At 47.3% G+C, this 19,191-nt stretch overlaps 1 protein-coding gene across 2 annotated transcripts in view; it reads left to right on the plus strand.

Moving 5' to 3' along the window:
* Positions 1-2,303: 2,303 nt before the first annotated feature.
* FAM107B (family with sequence similarity 107 member B) overlaps positions 2,304-19,191 on the plus strand; it is a 77,796-nt gene continuing 60,908 nt past the window's right edge. Inside the window, exon 1 of one of the 2 annotated variants that reach the window (XM_075552350.1) lies at positions 2,304-2,486. The gene's annotated coding sequence lies outside the window, so the exon portion shown is untranslated. The remainder of the gene's footprint in view (positions 2,487-19,191) is intronic. The other variant, XM_075552348.1, reaches the window with a different exon arrangement.

The following is a 19,191-nucleotide window of genomic DNA, read 5'->3' on the forward strand; positions in this document are numbered from 1 at the left end:
TCGACTTATACACGGGTCAGTGGTACCCCAGAGAGGTGTAACAGCTTGCTGCCTCTCCCCCCACCCAGATAATGAGATAACTGGACAAGTGCCCGTTATCTCACAGGTGATTGCCGTTTCTCTGCTATTCATTCAAAGCCCCGCTGACACTGCAGGGCTTTGAATGTTTGTTTACTCACATCTAACCAATCAGAGCCATCCTATGACGTGTATCTTTGAATAAGCCTTTTAAAGACCGTGTGCGAAGGATGTGGCATGAATGGATGTCATCTGGGCAAGCCCGACTAACAAAAGGAGGAAATCTCATGAAGCCTGACATAGAGTTAATAGCAAAGTGGGTTCGAGATACATGGGAAGACATTCCAGAAGATATGGTGCGACGTGCCTTCCAGAAATGTAGCATTAGTAATGCTGTGAATGGCAGTGAAGACTGCGCTTTGTATGAAAATGACAGCAGTGATGGTGATGACGGCGATCTCAGTGAGGACAGCGTCTATGATGACCTCACACCAGCTGAAGCTCTGCATTGGGATACGGATGATGAGGAGGAATCCAGTTTGGAAGGATTTTAACTCTTTATATTTTAGCTTGGTTGCTGATTGAGCTCAGGGAATAGTACTCTTAAGGTATCATTGTTGATACCTTATTGTTTTTGTTGAACCTATTTTCCACTTACTGTGCTGGTTTACTAATGTGAAATGACTTGTCCTTTTATTTATGTTTTTTATTTAAAATAAATATTTAAATACATTATCCCACTGATATCTCAATTTTTAGTAATTTTATTTTCATTTGTTTTGATTATTGAAATTCACCAATAGCTTCTGCATTTCCCACCCTAGGTTTATACTCGAGTCAATCAGTTTTTCTGGTTTCCCAGGTAGTAATTAGGTACCTCGGCTTATAATCGGATCGGCTTATATTCGAGCATATATGGAATTTTCCTATGCCCGCAGTGGGGATTTCGTCAGCAGAGGATGAATCTGAGCCTTTCTGCTCAGATGAAAGAGTTTAATGGGAGAGCAGTTTTGAGGAGGAGTGTGTGAGAGTGTAAGTGGCCTGTCAGAGGGGATTGTCTTGCTCCCTTGTAGAATATACAGGGCTTGGGGTTTCCTCCAAGGGGGACTGAGTAGAGATCTCCAGTTCTGGTTGGGTGACTGGCAGTGCCACTGTCAAGAAGGCACAATCCAATGGAAGGGATGGGAGAGAAGGAAACATAGGAAACATGGCGGAAAAAGTTCCTAAAGTTCTCTTTCTTGGGAAGGGCTTTGTCTTTCCTGGCAATCCTGTGTGTGGCAGGAATTCCAGCAAGCTTCCAGAGGCCCTAAGAGGCTGTGACTGGCTTATATGTAAGCTTGACATCTTTGGAATAATTGATGTGGCTTCTTTATGAGTATGGTCCAAGCTGTTTTATTCAGAAAAAGTCTCCCTATAAAGCAACCCTGTCATGTGTTGACAAGGCAACTGAAAGACGTTTGATCTAGAACCCATCACGCTGCAGCGTTTGGCTCCTCTGAAATTGCTAGCGCCTGCTTCGTCCCTGCTGTGATTCAGGGAGATGGTAATCTTAGACGTTTGGACTGGGCCGAGAAGTAACTGGAGCTAAGAGAGTGGCAGACAGCGGTCCAAGGGAAAGGAAGAAGTAAAATAAACCCTATGCCCCTCCTGCCCAACAATCCTTCCATGAAGGCATCCTCGAGACGACTCCGAGTAAATTCCAGGTGACCGGGCTTGGAAGCCTTGCTTTGCCGCTAAAGCTGCAGTGACACCAGATCTATTTCCTCTTCCTTCCTGGGTTCCTTCTGAATTTTATTCCATGACGCACAGGCAGGATTCCAGCAGGGGCGGCCTCGCTGAACATGACAGGCGCAGGGTGGAGATGGAGCCAAAGACGCCCGACCAGCCCACCACCCGGGCGTGCCTGTGGTTGTGTGCGCGCGCGTGCTCCCTCACAGGGAGTCTCCAGACGTGCGTCTGCACCGCCCGTTTCCCATCTCACCCTGCCGTCTGGGGCCACTTCAACTCTTTTCCTCCCGATTCGCTGTCCTCCTTCGGGGGTCTCGGAAGCCAAGACAAGAAAAGCAATCAAACCCAGCCTTCCCCAGGCTCTCGGGCCTCCTCCCGGGCCCCACGCGGAGCCCGCCGGCGGGCGGCCGGAGCCCAGCGTCCGAGCCGGCGGGCGGAGGGGCGGGGCTGTGACTCAGCGGCCTCGCCCCGCCCCCGCCCCAACTGCCCCGCCCCTGGCCCCGCCCCGGCCCCGCCCCTCCGCTTAATTCAGACGCGCGGGGCCGCGGGGTGCGAGAGAGCCTGCCCGAGCCGGACGCGCGAGCCGGGGCCGAGCCGTCGCCGTCAGACCCGCCGAGCGCCGCCGCCCCCCCTCGGCCTGGCCGTCCCCGAGCCGCCGGCAGCTCGGCCCCGCATCCCGGCCACCGCGGCGCCCCGGGCGCTGAGGAAGGAGTCGCGCGCCCCTTTGTGAGCGCCTTGAGGTGGGTTAGCCTCGCTGCTTACTTTGCACACAAAGACGGAGGAGCGCGCCGCGGCGGCTCCTGCTCCCCGGCCCGAGGCGCGGAGGACCCCTCGGGGGGGAGGAAGCCGGGCTTCCCCTCGGCGCGACCAACCGTCCGAGCCGCGAGGCGGTGGGGGCGGGGGCGGGGGTCTCTGGGCCGCGGGCCGGTGGGCGTGCGGGAGCGGCGGACGCGGCGCGCTGCCTGGTGGCGGGTCCCGAGGCGCCGGGCTGGGACGTGGCGGGGTCGCCCGCACCCTGGGGGCCGGGGGCGGCGGGGGGCGCGTCGGCTGCGGCCGGGCTCGGGGTGGCTGCGCCGACCCTGACCACGGAGAGACGGTCCCCGGAGCGGGGATGCTGCTGCTCGGCCGCGAGCGCCTCGGCCCGCCGCCCGCTCCTCGACCCCGGACCTGCCCGGGGTGCCGCACGCCCACCGCCCTTTCGGCAAACAAAGGAGGGGCCGCTGGGGTTTGCCCCCCCCCAGGGTATACAGGTGACCGCCGTCGTGTTTGCGAACAGCCTTCTAGTTTACTTTCCCGTTTTTCTGACCGGGAACCCCGGTGGGAGGTGGGGTGGCGTCCGCTCACAGGGCGCCCTGCAATGTGATGCTCCCAGTTACACCTCCGGGATTCCCTAGGTCACTGAGAGATGGCATGGGTGTGTAAGGCGAGTGCGAACACGGGCGTGTAAGGCGAGTGCTGACACGCTGTCTGGCTGGAGGATGGGAGCAGCCCCTTCTCCAGTATGACGAGAAGGGGTATTACAGATCTCCTCTCTGCAGCAAAGGACCTTTAGGAAGAAAGAAAGGGTCCCTTCCTTGGAGAGAAGTTTGATCAGTGACAGGAGGGCAAGCTTACTCTACTAGAACGCGTGCGATATTAAAGAAAATACAGAAAAAACGGCACGAGGCCTTTTAAGACATTCCATTCTTAACTTGGAAGATTCCTTGCTAACAGGTAGGTTTCTCTCCTCCATCACTCTGAAATTTTAGCTGTCCAAGTTGCTCGAAGTCTGGAGTGCCTGGCTGGAAAAGATTTCTTGGTATTCGTGATTTTAGGTCGAAACTTTTTGAATGATCAATTTCTATGTGTTTATTACGAGACTGGAAAAATATGGAGGAGAAAAAGAAATTACTTTTGGAGCCACCACTTAAACTTCCCCTGGAGGCATCTTTCCTTTTTTTAGGTTTGTCAGGGGTGGCGTTTAGGTCAGTGAATGAGAAACCAGGAAAATTCTGAATCTCTTCCGGTATATCAGTCAGAAACACGATATCTAATAACCATAGTTCTATAATAATGAGTTATCGCTTTTAGTCAGGATTATAACTGTTAAGTTGTCTTGAAACATATTTTCATATAGCTATGCAAAGAACCCTCAAAATAGAAGGGAGATGGGAGAAGCTATTTAATTTCCATTTAATTTGGAAGGTGGACTGATAGAAAAAAAGTCTTATGGACCATATTATTTTTGGATTTTAGTAGTAGTAGGGAGTAACTTTTAAAGAAAAAAGATCTTTTAGCTCAAAAAGAAATCTGTAAAGAATAAAATTGTCTTCTGAGATTCATGAGGTATTCAGGATGGAAACGAACGCTTTTAATAGCAGAGGTTTCACAGCTGAATTCATAATTGCTTCTGCTGAACTTCACTGAGTAAAATGTGAAGCCTCTCCTTCTGAGTTGTGAGTGTGTGTTCTGTGATTAAAAAACGATACTGTTTAGCCACAGATTTGGCTACTGAACCTTTTTATCATTATATCATCTTTTCTAACACTTGTAGAAATATTTGGATGTTTGAATTCCTTAATACTCTAACATGAGAATCCTGGAGAACAACCTTCTAGAAATAGGTTGAGCATTAGGATGATGATACAGTGCTTCTTGAAGTTAAAAGAATTTATAAGAAGGGGCTTGTAGTTCTTCACTGTAAGGTGAATGTTTTCTTTTGGAGGGGTTGGGGGGAATTTCCTAATGATTCAGTGCTTAAGTACTAGCTAAAAGGTTTGTGGTTTGAACTCACCCAGAAAGGCACCTTGGAAGGCAGGCCTGGTTGTCTGCTCCTGAAAGGTCACACACCGCCATGAAAACCCCATCGGGAAATTCACTCTGCACCCTTGGGACTGCCTGTGAGTCGACCTGGTGGCAGCCAGCAGCAGCAACAACATATGTGGGGCTCTTTAATCTGCACCCAGAGCTAGGGTGCTGCCCCAGTGAGTGGTTCAGAAGCGAATGTGTGAAATACAGGTTGCTGTAGCAGCCATGGTGGTGTAATAGTTATGCATCTGGCTGCAATCCCTAAGGTCAGTATTTCAAAACCACCAGCTGCTCAGAGGGAGAAAGCCAGGGTTTTCTACTCCGGTAAAGTGTTACAGCCTAGGAAACTCATAGGGGCAGCTCTACCCTGCCGGACAGGGTCACTTGGCATGGACTTGATGGTAGTGACATTCCTTCGGACACTATCATACCTTCATGCACACAAAAATGAAAAATAGGACGTATGGAAGAATACTTGAATCTGATTTTTCAACCTTCCTTTGGGAAATTTGGGTGATGGCAACACAGCTCAGCTGGACATGAGGTCAAAGTTCTTGAGCAGGCTTGCTCTTTTCTGAGTCTTCTGTGGCCTCACAGCAGGGAGGACAGCTTGGGAGTGACTCACTGTGAGGACTTGCTTTGACTTCTGGGCTAGCCCTCCTGCCCGCACCAGTGGACTGAGGTTCCATTCCTTGGTTTATACTGGGAAGAAGGGCTACCAGAACCCCTGCTCCCAAGCTGTAGGAGAGTGGGTGCTGATCTTCCTTACTGTACTTGATTCCATTTGCTTAAACTCAGACATACAGGTTTTCGTTGGGAGTGACTGAGGGGCGACTGGATTCCCTCCTGCCGGTGCTGTCATTCCGTGTTAGGAATAGCCTGTCTGCTCTTCCTTTCAGAAGTCTTGGTGCAAGTGCCTCGAAGCTTATTTTATAAAAGAGGAAATGGCACAGGCGTTTGGTTGAGACCTAGATTTCAGGCCTGAGTGACAGACGGCGTCCTGTGTATCCGGGGAGTAGTCCCACTCCTCTGAGGAGTTGTGGGAAGGGCCGAGTCTCCCCTGGGCACACGGTGTTTTGGGAAGCTGCTTTGCTGAGGAGAAGGCAGTGGAGGGTAGAGTTGAGTTCCCTGTGGTGTTGAGATGACCAGATAGGACTTGAGTTCATTTCCTTGTATGTTTCCTTATCTAATCTTGGCCTATATTTTTGTTTTTCCTTCGTGAAGCAACCCATTTTTCTCGTCTTTTCCTTTCCAGTGAAGAAATCCTGGCCTTATCCCACTGAACTTGCCCTCACCCCAAGTGCTTGGGAGAGCTGAGGAACAGGAAACCACATTTTTCACTCACCTAGTGTAATTGATTTCAGTACCCATCCGCAGAGTAAATAGTCACTCAGCGCCCCGGCTGAGGTGGCCGTTCAGAGCCGTAGAAGGAGCTAATTTCCAGTGCCGAGAGGGGAAACTTCATTTTCAGTCATCCCTTCATTTAGGAAGTATTTATTTAGCATGTCCTACACGTTCCAGGTGAAAATCCACCAGGGAAAACCCAGTGGGTCATAATGGGTGTCCGCAGCCAGCTGTGAGCATGGAGTAGGGCTGTCAGGGTTTCATTCCACTACAGTATATGGCATGGCCACCAGGAGGGACTGAGGACCCAATGTGCCAGACTCTGACCCTCTCGCCCAGCTGGAATCCTTGTCCTCACGGCAGGGCAGGTGAGGAGAAGGCTTTTAAAGGCCACACACTATTTACAGTGATGTGAGGAGATGTAAGGAAAAGTAGCGCCTCTCTCAGATCCTAGCTGGTGATGTGGCACAGGTAATGATGTGGAGTGTAGGGCGGATTAGGAGAGCGACATGGAGGGGAGGGGCTGTGACTTGCCCTGGGCTAACTGATTTTAAGAACCGGGTGATAGTCTTGATAAACAAACTAAGGAGACTGTTCAGCCTTATGTACATTTGGCTCAGGAGTTGGGGCATGTTAGAGTATGGAACTGAGGAAGGGCTGGAGAAGTTTCTGGTATTGATCTGATGTCCTCTCTGAAGGTAGGAGTCGAGGCCAGGAGCCTGGGAAGCCAATTGTGATGGAGACAAGCTTTTCCTGGCAGCCGGAGGACTTCCAGGAGCTGAGGGTTAGTGCTCCTCTGGGGAGATAACTGATGACATCTGTGACCCGAGGGTTCTGTTATAAATTCAAAGATCGGTTGGGTTTGTGGGAAAGAGTGAGAAAACTTATTACAGTAAATCTCCATCTGATTTATGGACAACTCAAACCAACACCTTCCCCTACCCCCCCCCCCCCCAACTTACTGCCTTTGAGTCAGTGCTGACTCTTGGCAATCTTCTAGGTTATAGGACAGGGCAGAACTGCTCCAGTGAGTTTCTGAGACTGTAACTGTTTACTGGAGTAGAATGCCTTGTCCTTTTCTCCCTCTGAGCACCTCGTGATTTCGAACTGTTGACCTTGCAGATCGCAGCCCAACACATAACCACTCTGCCACCAGGGCTCCTAGACAAGTCATATCTGCCCTTTAGTACTATGTAAATTTGCCCCGCTTTGAACCCATTGTTGAACCACCCCTACATTTTGCTTGCTCCTCGGACAGCATTTAAACCCTTGAAAAGGGCCTCGAGCCTTTTCTTGCACTAATCCCAAACCCGGCCCATTGCCATCGAGTTCATTCCAATTCACAGAGACCATGTAGACAGTGGAACAGCCATGTGTGGTTCCCCGGGTCATCAGTCTTTGTGGAAGCAAACTGCCTCATCTTCTGTGTGTTTGAACTGCTAACCTCTCAGTTAGCAGCCAAGCACTTAACTACTACACCACCAGGCCGACTTTCCTTGCACTAACCCCCAAGCCCACTGCCATTGAGTTGATTCTGACTCACAGCGACCCAGTCATGGTTTCCAAGGCATTATAAACTTTATAAATTTCACTCAAATCGGCTACTGGGTTTGAACTGCCAACTCTATGGTTAACATCCCAATGCATAATTGACAGTGCCACCAGAGCAAGACTAAATAAGATTTGGTACGCACCTGTTCTAACTTGCCTTCAGATTTAAGTTAAAGAGATTTAGGAATGGATCTCGTTCACAACCTGGAGAACTGCCTGTATTTCTCTAAAACTCTGAGGTGTGAGTAGCAGGAAGAAAGGGGAGTGCATGCTGCTCTCACACAAAGTACACACTTTAAGGGTGCAGATTTACCAAAGATTTTATTTAAAATGAGGAGGTGAAGGTCCATTGTGTAGGTGTAGCTGTAGTTTGTGATTCATGGTGTGTGTCTGTGTATGTGTGTGAGGGTGATGTCAGAGATGGGCTAGGTGACATGAAGGTTTCCCACGTACAGCAAAGCCTTCGATTGTGAGCTGTGGAGTGGCAGAGAGATCTGGGGTGTGATGGAAAGGTCCCCTTGGGGGACTATTAAATGGCAAAGCACCCTAGGCTGCCCAGCAGAGCTGCTTATTCATGTTTGCACTATGGGATCATACTTCCTTTAATATGAGATTTACCAAAACAAAAACAGCATCCCAGTCCTGTTGTTTTTTAGCTGGTTGTGGTTCGGGACGGAATGAGTTAAAAGGTAGAACTACTTACCGAAAAAGGTGGTCTTGCCTGGAATCTGGGTAGAACCACACGGTGGGTTTCCATCACTGTAACGGTCCAGGAGTAGAACACCTTCTCATTCTCCCTTGGAGTGGCTGGTGGTTTCGAAGGCGGGTCAGCAGCGCAGTGCACACATGCAGAGATAATATGATTCTAGGGAGTGGTCTGTACGTAAAGAAAACGGAATCCTGATGCCAAGGGCTTCAGTGGAGAGCAAATGCTTTGAAAATGATGAGGGCAATGAATGTACACATGTGCTTTACACAATTGATGTATGTATGGATTGTGACAAGAATTGTATGAGCCCCTAATAAAACGTTAGAAAAAAAAAACAAACAAAAAACGGAATCAGGCCAAGGCCCTGGTGTCTGGTGGGCGAGGAGGAGGTAGCATTCATAGTAGAGTTGGGGCTTTCTGAGGAGGAAACGGATCTCCATGAAGTAATGAGGGAGACCTCGCTCTCATGAAGATCATCTTTGTAACGCTCACAGTAGCTTGGAAAAGGGGTGGTGGTTACTGCCATTTTATTGATGCAGAAATTGAGGCTTGGAGAAAAAGGTATTTTAAATGCTCTAAGTAATCTTACTAGAAAGAAGCTGAATCAGGTTTAGGATCCAGGTCTGATCCTCTCCCAAGGCTTAAGTTCACCCATTTTTGCTAAACTCTGTAAAACATTTAATTTACTATCAAACCAGATGAGTGTGAAAGTACCTGTGCAAACACGTTGCAAACACAGCTACCTTTGTTTTTAGTCTACCTCTATTATGGAGATGTAATTTATACAAGCATACAGTTCTTTTTAGTAAATGTATACAGTTGTGCAGCGACCATCCCAGTCCATCCTGGAAACATTGAAGTCCGTTCTTGCCTACCGCTCCTAGCCTTAGGGGCCCGCTCACCTTTTCTCTGTCTCTAAGTTAGGTCTTTTTTAGAAATTTCATGCAAATGGGATCTTACAACATGTGATCTTGTGTCTGCCTTTGTTCATTTGTTGTTGTTGTTAGGTGCCAGCAAGTTGGTTCCAACCTGATGCACAACAGAAAGAAACGCCGCCCGGTCCTGCGCCATCCTCAATTGTTCCTATGCCCGAGCCCACTGTTGCAGCCACTGTCAGTCCATCTCCCTGGACTTCACCAGGCATGATGTCCTTCTCGAGGGAGATGTTGTTCCTGTAGTGCAGTGCAGTGTTTCTGAGGGCACATGTCCTAAGGACCATTCTTTGCCCATGTCAGAAAGAGCCACCCTGTCCTGATGAGAGTCACTTGTACAGAGCTGTGCCGTGGGATGAGCATCATAGCGATAATAATAGCGTGCAGAGAGCCAGACCCTGCTCCTCTCACTGTCTTCTCTCGTCTTCCAAACAAGCCTACGAGGGAGCTACCGTTAGTCGTTTACAGAAGAGGAACCTAAAGCACGTTGCTGTGTTGAGTCGATTCCAACACACAGTGGCCCTGAGACATGGACTAGAAAGCTTGCCCATGATTATAGAGCTGGAATTACACCCAGCAGGTCCCTTTGCAGAGGTATGTCCAGCCACTTCTCTGTGTTCCTTTAATTGCACGTAAAGCTTGTGACATTTTTTTTTTTAAAGCTTTCAATAGGGTCTTTGGAATTCCATTTGGAATAATTCCCTTAAAGGGTTCATTGAAAACATTTTTAAAGAGAATGTGCTGAGGTTTTATTTTGGGATCTGCACATGGAAAGTATAGTGTCATAATTAGACGTGCTTTGAGGATGTCACTAAATTAAAAACACATAATTATGTAATTAGCCAGAGCTTGTATGTTTGAGTCGTGTTTTAAATATTGTGTTTGCCATGAATGTCTTTTTTTGAAGGAAGTAGCCCCAAGGCTATTAGCTTATTAGCAATGAACAGAATGTAATTAGGCCTTATGAATTTTTAAAGATATTCATGTAATTGTACTTTAGATGAATGCATTTCTCCCTCCTTTTTCAAAGTTTGTAATATATACAGTACCTTTTTCCTGTCCACATATTGTCCACATTGAGAGAATGCTTAGTCAGTGTTCCAGAGGAATTCTTGGTTTATCGTAGGTATTCAATATATTTGCAAAGAGTTAGAAAACCTCTTGGACTATTTCTAACCCCCACCTTTTCTTTCTTAGTACATTAAGTAGCTTAGTAATAACCAGTTGTATGCTTGTAGCCACGATGAGTGGTAAATTCTTTGGAATAAGGATGGATTTTAAACCTAGATTCTGCCCCTACTCTCTGGTAAACCACTTTCCCCCAGCTTCCCGGCTTCCTCCCTTTTTAAAACAGAATTATGACATCATCAAACTAACTCTTGCTGTGCCTCACTCACTCATTGAGTCGATTCCAACTCAGTGATTTTTAATTCTATCTCAGTTTATTCAGAGTACAGTGCACAATGCATTGCTTTTGAATACCTGGTTTTAGGACTTAAAGTGGGTTCAATATTAATTTTTAATTAAAAAATATTTTCCTCCTTATCTTTGTTAATCACGCTAAGTGGTTGTAACCACTGTGCTCATTTTAAAGGGAGCGTTACCAGTGAGATGCCAGACGTTGAGAATCGTGGAAAGTTGACAGCCATGGCTTGGGACCCATGGACAGCTCTGGGGAAGGGGCAGGTTAAATATCCTCTCTTGCGGAGGTAGGATTTAGGGCAGAGGTAGAGACTGAAAAGGCTCGTTCTAGAAGCCTTGTCTCTGTGCTTGTTTGCCAGCTTGGGTCAGCTACTCAGACCACCGGATCAGCTCAGCCCAGACGCTGGGAGCAGGTCACAACCTGTCTCTCTTTCCATGCCAGGTTGTGATTGGTCCTATCCTTGAACTTGAACCATTATATTTCAAAGCCAAACCAAATAAATGGGATTGAAATTGGAGTAAAAATCAATGAGGCTGAACATGTCATATCCATGCACTTTCTGGAATTTGTACCTTGATTATTTTAGAAAGGGTAGACAAAAGCCCCACCAGAGCAAGACACCTCCAGGAAGTGGAGGTGCTGGGCTTGAGCACCGTTCCAGAATGCAGAATTTGAGTTCCTACCTGGTCTGGGACGTTTTTTCCTTTTCCGACTCTGTTGGCCACTTCCTTGCTTCCCATCCCCAATGCAGGTCATCTCAGAGCAGCGACTCTGTGCTTGTGACACGCGTGGGTTTCAGATGAAGTTTGGGGTTGCGTAGAAACCTGTTCGCAAACATTACTGGGCACTGCTAGGAACTGCTTCTTGTTCAGCCAAGCACACCAATCGATGGCTTCTCTGTCCTGGGTGGAGTCCAGCCGTCTCCTGCTTCTGGCATTGGCCCTTTCTCCTGAGGGTCAAGGCTTAGAGTCCCGGGACTGGGGAAAGCCCCTGGTGTGCTGTAGCAGTCCCCGTTTCCCCAGCTGTGATTTGCTGGAGCCCTGGATTAAGGTAACCCCATAAACTATTCAGAGGTTGTTTAATTTAGGTTGGGTTTGATGTTATTTAAAGCTAAAATCATACTGCTGTATTATAATCAAAGGGTTAGGGTTGAGCATTGGAAGCCCTTGGAGGCTAGTGTTGAGATTCCGATTATTTAGATAATGTTTTAGGAGTATTACCAAATATACACAGAAATAGAGATCATGCTATACTGAAAACTAAGATTCCAACTCCCCACATCCAACAATTATCAGTACTTTACCACACTTGCTTCTTTTAGATATATCATTTTTTTTCTGGTTCAATTTGCAGTAGTATTTTAAACAAGTGCTTGATACCATATCATTTTCCCTTAAATATATTTGTCTTTCTCATATGTAATGCAAGGCCATTTCCTACCTAATAAAAGACCAGGAAGCCACAAATGTCATCAAATAGCCAGTCTATACTCATATTTCTCCAGCTATTTCAATGATGCCTCTTAATCGGGTTTCTTTGAATCAGGTTTGACTGATCATTGGGCTCAAGTGGTGGCAGCCTTGATCTTTGCATTACGGATTTCCACAACCTTTTCCCCAATGCTGTTAGCATCCGTTGATGGTGCGGCCTGAAGTAATTATTTCATTAGTGGTTGCTGACACTCTCTCCAAATGAATATGATGGTGGGAAGAGAATTAAAGTGACCAGAGTGTCAATGGAAATTGTCAACATTGATGCAGCCCAGGTTTTTCTAAAGAATCATTAGAGAAAAGCCAAGATTGGCATGGCTTTATCCAGTCAGTGCCAGGACGGTTCGTCCTTCCAGTTGGCCAGTCTTCACCGAGTGCTGTTGTATCAGGTCAAGTGTATGGCAGCCACACTGAAATCTGTTCATATCGACCCGTCCTGTGGTGCAGTGGTTATGAGTTGGGCTGTGATGCACAGGGTGCAGCTCGGAACTACCAGCTGCTCTGAGGGAGAAAGACGGGCTTTGTCCTCTTTGAAGAGTTAGTCTCCGAAACCCACGGGGGCAGCTCTACCCTGTCCTCTAGGGGTGCTAGGAGTCGGCATCAACTTGATGACTGTGAGGGTGAGTTGTGTATGTAATGGGGGTACTTGTTCACCACCCAAGTTAGGAGATTATCCCAGGGTTTTTGAAGTACACTTCTATGTGATCGGATAGTCACATCCATCGTGCTAGATTGTCTTGTCAATAATCTTTTAGGATTTATGACTCATAAGGTCATTTATGCCTAGCCTTTGCTTAGAAAAGCTAAGTTGTTGATAAGCAGAAAACGGGAGGAGAATAATTCATCTGATGTTTTGTTAAGACCTATGGACACGGACTCTGGTAGCAGCCGTCATCTTCATGTCACAAGCGACTGGACGTGGGGATGGACTGTTGCGTGTTCCCAGCAGAAGTGCTGGGAATTCTTTTGAGAAGTGGGTGGTCTTGATGCACTTAGTGTATGCTTGTGCTGCCCTGACCAGGACACACAAGGACACGCTGCACCGTTGGGACTTCCTCAGTGTTGGGAAGCCACTGGCACAGAGTGTCTTGATCACACCCCTCTCAGGCAGTTCGTCCTTTTTCCGTAGTGTGCGTGTGCTTGGCGAACACTGGGTAAAAAGGAGACTGTAAAGTAGCTTTTAGAGTTCCTTCAGGCACCGTCTCCGCATGAGGAGCTGGGCTATTGTCCAAACACTCGGTATCACCTACCGTATACACTCGTGTATAAGCTGAGTTTTTCAGCATATTTTTAATGCAGTTTTGTGTTAACATTAGGCGCCTCGGCTGATATTCGGGTCAGCTTATACTTGAGTATGTACGGTAAGTCATGACTGTGATTACAACTCATGAAAGACAGCTCTGAAAACTTGAAACTTAAAAGAATCTGACTATGCCGTGTTGTCAGGGGTTGAGTTTGGAGAAGCCGAAGACATCCAGAAATTATTTCATGTAGACTCATCATGTGCGGTGAATAAATCAAGGCTCAGAGATGTTCAGTAGCTGGCCCAAGACCACACAGCTGATTCCCAGCCAAACTGACACTAGAATAATGACCACTCATAATAATTGAGTGTTTCCTATGCACACGGTAAATGTTTTATACTTACTGTTCACTGGATTCTCACAGTAACCCTAACCATGTCTGTTTTACTGAGGTGTAGTACGGAATGGTAGAAATGCAGGGTGCTGATTGATTGTAGATTACTGGAATGACACTGGCACAGGGACATTACATAAAGCACCCAGGGTAGAGGAGCACTTGGCTCTGCTGTTCACAGAGAGCATGCTCCTGTCTGCCCTGCAACACGCCTGCCCCTCCGTCCCCACTCCCCCGCTTAGTAAAACTTCACCAGAGTGCCGTATTCTTCGTGCTCCAAAAACTTTGCTCATGCAGGGCCTTCGGGAGACTGCTAGGAGTGACGTCAGAATCCTACCACTTCTAATGTGTTACAAGTATGAGCCATGCAAAGTGATGCGTGCTAGCCATAACAAAGCATCCTGCAAATAACCAGTTATTTTCCTGGGCCTTTGGTCATTTAAAAGAGGTTTTTTGGGGGGTGGGGTGGGGGCTGGGAGTTGTAGATGGTTCAGGACTCAATGTCAAGGTGCCGATACGATACTTTATTTTGATAAATAGCCTGTGCTCAGCAAAACCTTTAACCTATGCTTTTGGTCATTCTTAAGAACACCACCTATCCTTGAAATAGTTGAAAACATCAAGAAAATGACTTCCAATCAATAGAGCGAGCAGGCGATTCTGATATGAGCCTCTCCTCTCTTCTGACTCTGCTTTCTTCCTCTCAGCCCCCTGAAGGGCAGCTTGCAGCAGAGATTGCTTGCAGAGCCCCGTATACTGTGGGAGATAGTTGTGTTGAGGGTGGGGGGGTCGGGGCAAGTGGGGGTTGGAAGTGAAGAAGTCCCTCCTCTGGAAACTGGAGAGGGTGTTTGGTGTTGGTTTTCTGAGTTTCTCCTGTTTCTTAAGGCTGGGAGACTCACGTTTTTATTTGGCAGTGCTGCCCACAAAGAGCCAGCCACAGAGGTAGGTGCTTATTAGACTTGGTGACCTGCGGGGAGAGCCCAGTCATGTGCCCTTGGTTGTGGTTTGTACGTGGCTCCATTGATAATTTTGGCTATTTGTGATAAAGTACAAACACAGTTGGCTTTTCTATTTGTGTGTGTGCCTGCAATAGATTTTTGTTGTTGTTTAAAACACTTCAAAATTGCAATTATTCATAAACCTTCTGTTGCTACTAAGAGCTAACATATGAATTGATGAAATCTCTTCCCCAAGACTCCTCCATCTGTTTCTCCCGCCATCCACGTGTGCTAGAAACTCAGCAGCCTGCACAATGCAGTCCGGAACATGTTGCATGCATGTGCCCCTTTGTGAACCATAGCGCATGGCCGACTGATTCCAAATACTGCCCAGTCAGAGCCTACTCAGATATGAGACATTCTGTCTAAAGTCATGTAGATGAACACAACTTGCTAAGTGGAGGTAGATTATTACGTTTATTTTGCTCGTGGGAGATTACTTTGAATTGTCTTCTCTGAGTACACACCCCTACCTTTCAGCAAGTGTGTCACTGATAATCAGTCCAGGCTGAGGTTTTGACAGTACTCAGAATCTAAATGCTGCTTGAGGCCGGAGAGAGAGAACATGTTACTGTGTGATATTGGAGAGGAAACTGAAGCCGAGATGCTGAGGGAGTTGGCCAAGTGACAGAACCTACTCTGTGCACTTGCTGGACAGGCACTCTGCCCTTGATGAGATTCTAGTTCAGGACTGCTCCCTTAGGCTTTTGGCTGCCTTTTCTTATCCTAACTTACTCTGTGGCATTTGCCATCACAGACAAAATCCAAACCAAAACTTTCTCATTATTGGGATGATGACAGTGATGATGTTGGTGGTTTTTACTACTGACCAATAATGTAAAAAAACCAAAACGTTCACAATTCTGACACCTAAAAATTGCCCCCCCTTTGATATGTGTATTCTTAGTTCATGTTCACATTAGCATAAAGCCTTTATTAGAAGCCGTCATTTGCATTGTAAATAAAAGCCTATATTTATGTGTTGAAATGCATGAGAGCCTTCTTTCCTGCTAGTTACCTGCTGAATACGTTTTGACTTCTGCTCAAGGGCTAAGCAGCTTCTTAATGATTAAATATGTGAGTTCTTTACGTGAGCTTACGGATGTTTCTCACGTCACGGCCTGATGCGTGAAGCTTTTCTTAGGTACGTGCTGTCATTGATGAGCTATTTCCCTCACTATTGTTGTCAGGTGCCTGTCTGGGTCTGTTGCTGTTGACAGTAACCCTGCGGACAACACAATGAAACACACCTCAGCCCTATGCCGTCCTCACAGTTGTTATATTTAAACCCGTTGTTGCAGCCACTGTGTCAGCCCCTCTCATTGAGGGTCGTTGTCGTTTCTTTACTCTCCATGAATGACCTCCCAGGATGTGACATGTTCAAAGTATGTAAAACAGTGTCTCACTGTCTCCACTTTAAAGGAGCATTCTGGCTGTACGTCCTAGTACAGTCCCAACACTCGTATATTAGAACGAATATAAACCTGAGGCTAGAGAGACTTGTGTGGCATGTGGTGAGTTCTTTGACCTCTGTGCGCTCATCTCCACAGTGTGAATATCAGGCAGGGACACAGGTGAAACACCTGGCATGGGGCCACCCATAGATAGGTGTTAACAAATGTTAGTGTTCTCTCCGTCTGTGCTCCCCTCAAGTTTGTGTCTGGGGTGTTTGCACTCTCGCACGAGTCTCTTCAGGCTTTGGGTTGTTGCTCCAATACTGCCCTTGTGGGCTTCGTTCACCCATAGGACTTGTCTGTGCCAGAATATAGAGCTGTATTTGGAAGGTGGAATAAAAGGGCTGGAACTGGAGCTCTGGGCCTAATTGGAGAGTGGAGGAGAGGCCATCAGGCTTAGCAGAGTGGATAATTCGGGTGAGGAAAGAATCTTGATAAACAGGTCTTCAGTGGAGAAGATAGATTGTCCCTGGCCAAGCATGGGGACAAATGTAAGGAGCCTAAAAAACAACTCAGGAGCCTATGGCTAGTGGCTGTAGGTCAGACAGCTGACGAGTGGATACAAAATTACATCAGGACAGTGACAGTCATCAAGTGTTGATGGAGATGTTGAGGAAGGTGTCTGACAGCTCCAGGTGTCGTTCATTGTTACTAGAGCCCTCTTGCACCCTCAAAAACCATCTGGGTTGATAAATTATATGGCCATCCTGTTTATAAGAAGGAATCTTCAGAAAGCTCACGGAAAAATGAAATGAAAAGATAATACCTTTTCCCCACACACACTTTGAAGTCCCCATGTATGTTCTTGGTAGCAGATAAGATTTGTTGCATTTAACTAAAGACCGGGACCAAAGATTTAACTAAAATGTGGCTCTGAGCCCAAGGGTTAGTTACCTGCTTAATCGGAGGGTGCTGGGCATTACCCTTTTCATTTGCTTATTACTTGAGGTCTAAGGATGTTCTGCATTGCATGTTAATCTCTTGGTTTATATTTTAGAGGACTCCATTTTGGCGCCGAGCAGCTAGAACTAGGTATATTTTGTTAAAATAATACATCAGGAGAATCTAGTTGAACTTCTTTCCTTGCAGTTCCTCCAGACATGCTTCCTCCTGAGACTGTGCAGGGCACAGTAGTCCGGGAGTGGTGTGAGTAATGAGGCCAAGTGTGGGGTTGGGGGAGTGGAGGACACTTTGCCTTTTTTCCCCCAGCCTGATTGGAAGAGCTATGAACAATATTTTTCTTACTTGACTACCTAGAGAATATGGTGTGAGGGAGTGGAGGTACGTGAAGCGGGGTGACCAGCATCCAATGTGTTGTGGTGGTGCTGTCTGTTTATACCTGTAGAGGAAGTCCCACGGCGGTGTCTCCTGATCTCTATTAGTGTGGACTTCCCCTCCATGCTGGTAAGAGCCTTCTTCTCCTCCCCGTAAGAGAGTTGATCTTTCTTGAATTTCCACATGAACCATCTGGTTAGATGCCAGCATCGTACAGGAGGTGGTCATGTTTTCGAGACAGGAGCCCAGGTGGTGACGTAGTAGTTACACTTTGGGTTGCCATCCGCAAGGTCAGAAGTTTGAAACCAGCAGCACTCCTTGGGAGAAGGATGGAGCTTTCTTCTACTCCTGTTAACAGTTGCAGTGCCAGAAACTGACAGGGCCAGTTTTACCGCTGTCCTTTAGGGTCACTAGGAGTATGTATCCACTGGATGGCAGTGAGTTTTGTGTAAGATGGAATGGAATAAAAGATACAGAGGATCCTGTATCCATCCAAGCGCTTTTCCACCTTTGGGTTTCTCTGTGGTCACTTGATTATGAGTTGCACTTCTCCTTGGGTGGCTGGAAACTCTTAAGAATAGGTACTCACTCATTCAGCCTGATCTTTGTGTGCCTGATAGAGCTACAGAGGATGAGAGCTTCCTGAGGAATTGCTGCTGTCCTGGGTCATCCCTGCTAACTATGCTCAGACCCAAAGTGTTGCTCTCGATCCAGCTGGGGCTGGACTGGGTCTCATAAAACCGCGCCTTGCTTAGCTCTCTGGTCAGGCTTTGTTTCACACTCAGTGTGTTCTGCATGTGGAGTCTGTAGGGTAACCAGGGTTGGTTTACAAAAAGCATAGTTTCATTGGTTGTCATATATCATTTTTATTCCACATTTCCTGAGCTGAAAACCCATCCTCCTAAGGGTTTGGCTCACTCATACTACAGCAGCAGCAACGACATCAAGTTCTTTGAGGGGAAAGTAGGCCCTGGGTCCCAAGAGATGGCTTTGTGACAGGTCCCAGCAATGTTGAAAAATAGAAGAGTCTTCTCTTCTAGTAAGTGGACATATGTGTGTGTGTATGAGTGTTCCGTGGCAGTTTTTCTCCGTCCTCCTCTTCCCTCCTTTCCTCCCTGTGTTCTCACACCTTGGGGACTTTTGTCCTTCCTCCAAGTTAATGTGCAGGCTGCTTGGGTGGAGTCATCTTCCTCCATCCACCCCTCCTATATGTGTGATTGGGTGGGGTGGGGTGTTCACCACCACTTCCGTTGTGCCGTCTCCTGTGCATGAGAGGGCACTCATGTAAGAGAAAGGCAGCTGGTGGGTGGGGGATTCTGTGGCCAGGAAGGTGAGTGTATCCTGTTTTGAGAGTTCTGCGGTCTAAACGGTGGTTGTGCATTTTATGTCACTTACAGTTAAGGAGCAGGGAGCTTCCCTGCAGTGCTTTTAGCTCTGTGTGTCTCCCCAGACAGTCCCAACTATGGAGCTTAAATAAGACACTGGGCGTCTTAATAGCCAGATGGGATAGGATCTGCCTTTCGCCTTCTCTGAGGATCATTTCTGCGAAGTGAGTCATTTTCATCTTTCCACAGTCTGCAGATTGAGAAATAGTACGTATGGATTGGCAAGAAGGAGCCCTGCTGGTGTAGTGGTTACACTCTGGACTGCGATCCGCAAGGTCAGGAGTTTGAAACCACCAGCAACTCCCAGGGAGAAAGATGGTGCTTTCTACTTCCGTTCAGGTTTACAACCTGGCACTCTTAACAGTGGCATGGGGTTGCAGGCTCTAGAATCAGATTGGTTGGGCTCACCTTTGGTTTTTCCTGTTACTCATTTGGTGATTTTGGCAGGTGGCTTAGTTG

Source organism: Tenrec ecaudatus, chromosome 6 (genome assembly GCF_050624435.1).
Source record: "Tenrec ecaudatus isolate mTenEca1 chromosome 6, mTenEca1.hap1, whole genome shotgun sequence".
Taxonomy (NCBI): Eukaryota; Metazoa; Chordata; class Mammalia; order Afrosoricida; family Tenrecidae; genus Tenrec; species Tenrec ecaudatus.